Consider the following 8,992-nt stretch of genomic DNA (forward strand, 5'->3'; position numbering starts at 1 on the left):
TAAATAAATAAAATCACCGTGTGCGCGTCTGTAGAGAAGAGAGACGTCCACGGCACATATGCATGCATATACGCTTTAATGCATATGTATGGGTGTGTTCACATGTGTAATAGATGTGTAATATCTGTTACCAGGCCTCATCACTGCTGTCAGCACGTCGGACCTCGAGCGCGTGTGATGGATTGTTTTACATGCAGCTGGAGCCTCCTGCTGTCTGAACCGCTCGCTGGTAAACAGGAACGCTGCCGGGATTCAGGAGGAATTATGAGTCATGATGGATCTGTCAGTCTGCTGGAGTGTGTGTGTGTGTGTGTGTGTGTGTGTGTGTGTGTGTGTGTGTGTGTGGCATTTTATCGGGGGTCCAGCGGAGTTCCCATGCTGTTGTTTTTATGGAAGGTGAGGCGTTTTGGTGAACAGACTTCACAAACAAAGCGATCAAATTTCAGAGGTTTAAACCAGCGAAGTAAGTAAAGGGTATAAAATACACGTTGATTACATGAATAAACCGGATTATTTACATTTAATTTGTCAGTGACAATTGTACAAAAAGCTGCGGTATATAACTTACATTTTTTAAAAAAATGTTTTTTGCATATTAGTTAAAACTGTCACCGTATCGTGACGATATGTTATGAGGCAGATAATCTGTGAAAAGATCGATCTGCTCCACCTCCTCCCTGTGCTGCTATTGGTGTGTGAACAAATGTGCCAAAAATAACCAATCAGAGCCAGGAGGCGGGTCAATCAACTCTGTGTACTTACTGCTAAATGTGCTAATGGTATTCATGTCTATGGTGCTAATAGTGGAGAACTGACTTAAAATTTCAGGAAATCCAGTTTATCAGCCATGCTAACTCTCTTGAGCACAGCTATGCTAGCTGTGCTAAGGCCCGCCTCCTCCTGGCTCTGATTGGTTGTTTCTAGTTAACACTGGGAGAAGGCAAAGGAGCTAAAAAAAATTTCAGATTATTTGTCTCATAGGACATCGTGACAGTTCCAACATATAGGTAAAAAAAAAAGTCTTATAAAAGTCATGTAGTGCAGCTTTAAATGACGGCATTCAGCTAGGTGAACTTCACATTAAAGCTCCTTTTTAAACTGAAAACTTCGACTTAAACTCATGTTTTGCATAATCCCTGCCAAAAACAAATATTTTACTAAAAGATCTGTTGCTAGGCCAAAAAAAAAAAAATCTTATGGAGGGGATATTTTTACCTTCAGATGCTTTTCAGCTGTAAGTTAAAATTTATTCCTGGAGCCGATTCTGTCATTTGTCACTTTTCAACTACAAACCCTAACTCAGAGCTGACTTCATGCTAATACTTTCTCTCCATGTTTAATACCAAATATTCTTAACCTATACTTACAGTAATGATAGTGAAGCTTCCGACTCAAGTTTGAGTTCAAAAAGTGAAGATTTATTTACGGCGGTTTATACAGTGAGGATGAGGAAGTGCAGAGACTTCTTGTCTGAATGGCTTTGGAGGTCTAACAAACCCGCACTGACTGGAAGGCTTTAAAAGCTCCTGCATGTGATTCACCACACTGGCAAATCATTTATTGCTATGAATACAAATATTCTGGCAGCATTCGGGTTGTAATTTCTGGCCCAATCCTGATCACCACATTGGTATTTACTTTTTTATTTTACTTTTTTTTTTTTTCTAACAAAACTTACCACAATATTTGAATTCCTGGAGTCAAACGGTGTAAGCCTCACTTCTCTCCACATAATCAGTCTACATTACAGTTGTGAGTGTAAAACTTCACTATGTCATCTGTCAAAACAGCATTAAAGATACCACTCAAACGGACGTCTTTAATTTATGAGAGAAGGATTTCTGTGGCGATCAAAAAGGGAAATACCTTTTTATTATTTTTAAGAGTTGAATGAGCCACATCAGTCTTAATTGCATTCTCATTTTGTTGAGTGGGACAATACAGGAATGAAGACTCATTCATAAGGAGATGCAGTTAATGTGTTTTCTTTTAACTTCATTCAGGGGCAGCATTATGTAAAACTTTTTAGCGCCTTACATCATGTTGTAATGTTATTTGCTCATCAGAAACATACGTATGTCTGAGAAATCCTTCAATCTCCATGGAAACCATTTAGCTGTGCAAAACGCCGGGGTGGACCTGCAGCCCCGCCGTTGAGGGGCTGCAGGTCCATGTTGTGACTTTCTGAAGGCGGAGTTTCAGAGAGAGCAGCAGCTTCTTAAAGAGACAGACGTCCAATCTCAAGGCGTTAAAATTACAAAGTAAATTTTTTTAAGTTTAAAATATATTTGATACATTTTTATAACAAGTGAAGGTAATATAGTTACTTGATTATGCTATAAAATGACATTATGTGCCTGCTAAACACATAATAAAAAAAACAAAACAACATATACATACATATTTTAATTTAAGAAACCTTTAAGACTCAGTCTCGTTTAAACGCACGCTTTCTTTAATTCAGTCAGCATTTTCAGCCACTTTCACAGTACGCCCCAGCATCAAACATGTCCGCAGGGATGCATAAAAACAGTCAGATGTGAAATGTAAATTACAGTAAATGAAGCATTAAAAGCAGAAGTGATGATCCCGAATGTAAATAGCGGGCCTGCATCCTGCTAACGCGTTCTTCCGCTGCCTGCCTCCGGCCGCAGCGTTCTCCGTCTGAGTTTATTCAGCTGCCTCCAGCGTTGAGGGATTCACACCCGCAGCGATCCGGGGGCAGACTGACAAGCCTCTGCTTATTGTCTGAAATGGCAGCTCTCCCACCCACTCACATAAATCAGAAGTGTGTTTCCAGATCTAACACACACACACACACACACCAAAACGTTACAGTCACATCATCTATTTTCCTAAATCATACCACTGAGCTGTCATGAAAAGCAATGATTAATTCCTTCCAAGGAGTCGCAGTATTAGTTATATGCGGTAAGTGTTCAAAATTTCTTTTTAATTAAAAGAGGGGAGCAGGAAAAAAATGGGCAACCACTTGTCTGTAATATTTAAATGTTTTTGTACTTTTTTGCAAGCCCCTGTTGCCTTGGATGACAAGAAGATGAGGAGTGAAAGACATATTGCAGTAAAATGCAAACACACACACACAGTCGGGAGTATAATTTATTTTTGCGTTTTTCCAAGCCGAAAGCTGGAGAGGAAGAAACACGAGTTGTCAGGATCTGGGTTTAAACGTCAGCCGGATTCTGGGTCCACCTGAGATGAACGTTTCCTCCTCGGCTGAGATGTCAGCTGCCGTACTGTGACTTCATTTATCAGAAAACGGCAAACACACGTTCCTCTGTGAACCTGTCAACAGCAAACACAGAGGGATGGCTCCGAGATTCTTATTATTGTTACTGTTAGCACGGCCAGGAGCTAAATCATCCTCAGATTTTATTTTAATTTCTACTTGGGGATCACTAATGATAACCTGAAAGTGTTTAGTAATAAATAAAAACTTTTAAGAATATACAAATAAAACCTTAACAATAAAATTATCTTGTAAGTTATGAACGATGACATCGACTTTCTGCACTGTTTTAGCATTGTATTTCAGCTAGCTAGCTAGTTTTAGCAATGGCAGAGGACGAAGTGAACGGAGACGTTCAGTCTGTGCTGGTCACACTTATAAACATTATTAACATTAGCTAACATTAACAGCCATCTTGGTCTAGACTTTCTGGACGAAGTGAAGCGTACAGCAAAGAACTGGTTTTTACCAGGCTAGTGCAGCAGGCAGCTAACTGCTAGGTTACAGCCAACCATGCGTTTTGGGGTCAAAGCCAAAGCTTGAGGAGGTGGAAATACAAATAAATATTGGGAGAAATGTCGGTGTAGTTATCTAAGTCAGTTTGGAAGCCAACTATGACATCTATAATATTACTACAGCTTCACACCAGTTATTTCTAATAAACAAGCAGGAGATGCTTCTAGATGAGCTCTGCTTCTCATGACATCTTCCCAATCTGTTCATGTCTTTAGATTATTGCCCATCAGTTTTCCACCGCGGATCAGGTCGTGTGTTTTTCATCTCTGTTGCGAATGGCACCGGAGAGAAAAGATTGGGTGGGACGTTTCAAACATTTCCATCCATCTTTTAGCAGAAAAGCAGGCTAGCAAAAAAACAATCAAGGGTCAGGAACGAGGCAAGCCGTCTGTAAGCGCATGAAGCGAACTGCGGGGGTAATCGCTTCCAAAAGATCCCACGGGTGAATGAAAGGGAAAGAGCTGGGCTAATGAAAACGATGCCCCCGTGATCACCATCTCGGCTCCAGGGTTGTATATCATACGGGAAACCCAGATGAGGATGAGGGGACGTGGGAGGTTGGCCGTCTCCAGAGCGTGTTGGAGCGACGCCACATCTGGTCAACAGTAGCGTTCGCTTCCTCCACAGAAAAAGAAAAGTCACACAAAGCAGAGCGATGCCGCGCTAACCGAGGCTCACAAACACCACAAAGATGGTGGATTCGGGTGATTGAATCAGATTTTTATTTTTAATTTCAAGTCGCCGTAGAAACTGAATACAGCCCATGTGGAGAACATTTGGTAAAAAAAAAAAAGTGCCTTTTAATCTTTCTAATTCACAGTGCTAACCAGGTGAATTTCTGTTTATTTTTTCACCTTATGGTGAGATCAACACAATGTTTGCAACTTTCACAGATATTAAAAAGACTAAGTTCAAACTAACAGACTGGTTCCTGCCGGTTTTTGTTTGGCAATCACACACACAACTTCACTTTCTGATTGGAAACCAATTACAGGACGCACTGCAAAAACGCACTTAAAACAACTGAATTACTGCGTTGAGAATTTATTTCTGAGTTTAATTCATTGATAGAAATGATTGACTACAACACTTTTCAAATTTTTACAAATTTTAAGTCAAGTTTATTTGTACAGAGCATTTCAGTTCCAGTTCAAAGTTTTACATCATAAAAACGTCCTGTGCCAGTTATCAAACCAGCAACAAATATTACATTTAGTCAAATTTGATTTAATTTAATAGACATTTACTTCTTTCCTTTACCTTGTGTTGATGTGTTACTCAGAATCCCAGTAAAACGCATTAAAGTTTATGCCTGTAATGGGATAATTGTGGGAAAAGTTTAAAAGGTGTGAGTATGTTTCCAAGGCATTTTGTATAATAGTAGTAAATTAGTTCATTAATCAGTATTGTTCTTTAGATATCACTTTCCGAATGTAAAAGATGATCTACTAACTATTAAGTAATCTTTATATAGTGATTATTAATTTAATCTTACAAAAAATAATCTCAACCAAAAAAGATAGTACTTAATCTCAAATCTAGAATCTTTTCAGCGGTTTGTTGTCAAATTAGGACAAGCTTTTCTATGTGAAGACTTTTTTTATGTATGAAAGCCAATTATTTAATGTATTGTTGCAACTTTATGCTTCCCTTTTTCTGTCATACAAGAATGCAGTATCCAACTCTTATCTGCTGCGTGTGGAGAATCATCCGCACGTCACATGAAAGCAAAAGTCTGTCTTGGTTTTTCATTATTCAACCTTGAGGAAAACAGATAGGAAGGAAAGATAAGGAGATGAAAGAAAGGTTTTTTAAAAAAAAAGTCTTTCATTTTCTTTCCTAATTGGTCTCCTGCTGCCGGGCCAAGAGGAAGTGGAGCTTCCACACCTCCACCCGCAGAGGACGCCTGGAGTCTGGCCCCGTCCCCGGAGCTTTGGAGGACTGTGAAGTGCCAGCTTCAATCCCAGTAATCTCAATCCCGCGCTCCACGGTCGTTTCTCCTCCGCGGCGGTGTGAATGAGCCGGGGATGACCTCCCTCCTGGTTCGCATTATCTGCCCACCTGTTAATATGAGACCTTTGACCTGACGGAGAGGAGGAGATGCAGTCAGAGGACAGGGAGTCTGTCCTAATGAGACTACGTCCAGCCGTTGTGTCATTTGGTTTCATTCACAAGACGAACAGCAGCTTGAACAAACCAGCATGCACGTACCAACAAATTACTTTTTGTTTGTATTTTCGCAAATGGAATGAAATTGTTTTTTAGCTCAGCGACCACTGGTTTATTCTCACAAAATGTGTTTTAATACTTTAATTCCTCACAATAAATCGCTTCAATTCAAATTCAAATGTACCTTATTGATCCCAGAGGAAAATTAAATGTTGTTGTAACTCAGATGAATTCAAATTCTTCAGAGTCCTTGTACACAGTGCCGGCTGTTGGCAGGAATGATCTCCTGTAGCGGCCTGTGCTACAGCGAATTTGAAGAAGCCTCTGACCGAAGACACTCTTGTTTTTCAAACACATCTAACTCGTCTCATCTCAGTACCATTCAAAGTAAAAATATCACGGTTGACGTTATTTTATTTTTAACAAAATAAAAAATGTCTTCACAAGATTATGTAAAATTTTATTGTTACTTATTGTTTGTAAAGTGCATTGAATCTTTTTCTCCCTGTGATTTATTATTTTTTCTGCAAAAAAAAAGATATCACATGGGTTCTACGTTAGAGTAAAGAAACAGAAATGTACGTTTTGTGATTTTTTTTTAAAGAACTTAAGAAAATAAACATAGTGCTGATTATGTTTTCATCTGACGCAGTTTGTAGCTAGCTTAGGCTAATGCTAACATGTTGATTCTGTTCTTCAAACGCATTTAATCATGATTTAGACCTGATTTCAAATTGAAACTTTATGAGACCAAAGCACCCTAAAGTAACTCGATTGATTGATTGATTTTTAAATGTTTCCCATCACTTAGCTATTGTCGTTTCCTCCTGCTCTGTCTCTCCCTCCCCCGCCAACACAGAGCAAACTTTCATGCCCACACATATATCCTCATATCAACCCGATACATCCCTGACACATGCGGAGCAGACTTCTAAAGCAAATTGATTATTTGCATGTAGCCTAGCGCTCTCCCTCTGTGGCCTGCTGCACAGATGTATGGATGGATGTGTTTCTTCCATAGAGAGAGAGAGAAACAAAGAGCTGGAGCAGCAGGAGCCATCTTTCAGAATGACAGACAAGTCAAAAGCAGGGATTTTACTTTAACCGAGCTGAAGCAGCCGACACTTTGTGAGGTTTTGCCGCAAAAGCTGAGATACAAGAAAGAATATTTTCTTAGTTCCCACCCAGTTCCAAGTGTGTTGCTTTGTGAATATTTTAAAACTAATTTCTAATCGCTGCATGGGAATTTGTTCAACTTCAAAACAGAATATTCTGTGACATCATCTGTGTTGCTCTGTGTTGTTTCATTTTGAAAGCCATAAAAGTAATGAATTGGCCCCTGATCATCCAATACACGACTTCTCCTCTCCCAGCCTTGTTAATCACTGTAATGGTCATAAGGACAGATCAGCTTCCAAACAAACATCCTTTCGACGGCGGCTCTCAGATGATGTCTTGTTCCTGGTTGCTAGGAGACAGGCTCGTTTGCTACAACTTGAACGGTCCAAGCGTGGACCAGATTACAAAGAACCAGCTTTAACATGTAGAGTTAAAGCTGTAAGGACTTAACACCTGATGCCTAACGATTATCATAACTGAGGTAAGGTAAGCTAATGTAGGCTAATCTAAGCTAATGTCAGGTAATGTAAGATAAGCTAAGTTAAGCTAAGACTTTCAATTCAATTAAAAAAAGACTTTATTACAAAAGAAAATGTTCTGTTGATTTAACTCACATTAACCAATTTTCCATCAGTTGTCAGTGCTGATGGCTGTGGATATGAAGGATCACCTGTAGCAGTCTTTGTTACAGTGGTTTTGAAGAAGCATCTGACTGAAGACCCTCTGTTCTTGTATGGCAGTCTCATGAAGAAGATGCTCAGTGTTGACCATAATGTTACTGATTTTATGGCAAATCCTTCTTTGCACAACAATCTCCAGAGGAATACAAAGAAGTCTAAGAGATAAGTTGCTGAAAAGTTTCTTTCCAAGTTATTTCTGTCTTATTTCAAGTGTACTGAGATATTTGCTCTAGAAACTATGCTGGAATGACTTGGTGAGATTTTGTGTTTCTGCAGCGTTGGTCTGTCACACATAAATCATAAAACGCTGTGAAGTTAGTTCTGCAAAGTGGGAAAAAAATGTGAAAAAAAGTTCACAGGGTGTCAATGCGTCTGTAAAAGCTCCGTAAGTGTCAGAAAAGCAATGAGATTTCTTGGCGAAATACTTTCAGGAATGCCAGCTGACAACGAGATTCGCTTTGAACGAATATCGGCTTTCCACTCCTTGGATGTCTGATGACGGGATCGGGCCTTGGATGACCTGTAAAGACTTTTATAAATGAGTTCAATGGGATTTTTGTGGCTCTTGACAGTTTAACGGAGCATCAGATCTCTGCACACAGACTCTCGGCAGGTCCACATATTGTTCGCCGGAGAATAAAAAGAGATGAAAAGGGGATGTGGCAAGAGGCTGAGGACACGAGTACATCCCGTCTTGGAGGACGTTCAAGAGACGTCCTATCAAAGCCGCTTTCCTTCCGTCTATAAATACCAGCTGAATAACATCTCCCCAACCTCCTGCTGCGGGTATCAAGATCTGTTTAACACATGAGAGGCTCTGGAGATAACTCGGTGGGCTATACGTTATGCATCGCGCAACTGCAGATGAAGAGAGCGGCGTATTACTCCAGCAACTGGCCTGACATTTAAAGGCATGTCCATCAAAAAGATGACTCCTAAATCTGCCCTAAATTTATTGCGTTAAATATGTCTTAGCGTGTTGCATCACTGGGAATCGGTGTTGAAAACAGCTCATAATAAATTATCAAATTTAAGTGGCTGCAGTATGGGGTGGTAAAAGGGACAAGATTGTAAAGTAGTTATATTAGGCTGCACCTGTGACAGAGTCCAGCTAATTAAAACGGTTTGTTTGACTGCCATTCAACCCAAACAGCAGGTTTTACAGCAAGCTAAAGCAAAGCAAACTTTGCAAACAGCACTCAGAGAGTTTGAGAAACATTAGGATTATGGTTCATTTCAGTGGCAAAAGTTGGAAAAT

General features: G+C 39.8%; 1 long non-coding RNA gene across 2 annotated transcripts in view; it reads right to left on the reverse strand.

The window, feature by feature from the left end:
* Positions 1–3,021: 3,021 nt before the first annotated feature.
* The window catches only part of LOC107832984 (uncharacterized), a 21,639-nt gene continuing 15,668 nt past the window's right edge, over positions 3,022–8,992 (reverse strand). Inside the window, exon 2 of one of the 2 annotated variants that reach the window (XR_001658692.1) lies at positions 3,022–3,306. This is a non-coding gene — a long non-coding RNA (uncharacterized LOC107832984). Of the gene's footprint in view, positions 3,307–4,856; positions 5,850–8,992 lie in introns of those variants that run through there. The other variant, XR_001658691.1, reaches the window with a different exon arrangement.

Source organism: Poecilia formosa, unplaced genomic scaffold (assembly GCF_000485575.1).
Source record: "Poecilia formosa unplaced genomic scaffold, Poecilia_formosa-5.1.2 Scaffold302, whole genome shotgun sequence".
Lineage (NCBI taxonomy): Eukaryota > Metazoa > Chordata > Actinopteri > Cyprinodontiformes > Poeciliidae > Poecilia > Poecilia formosa.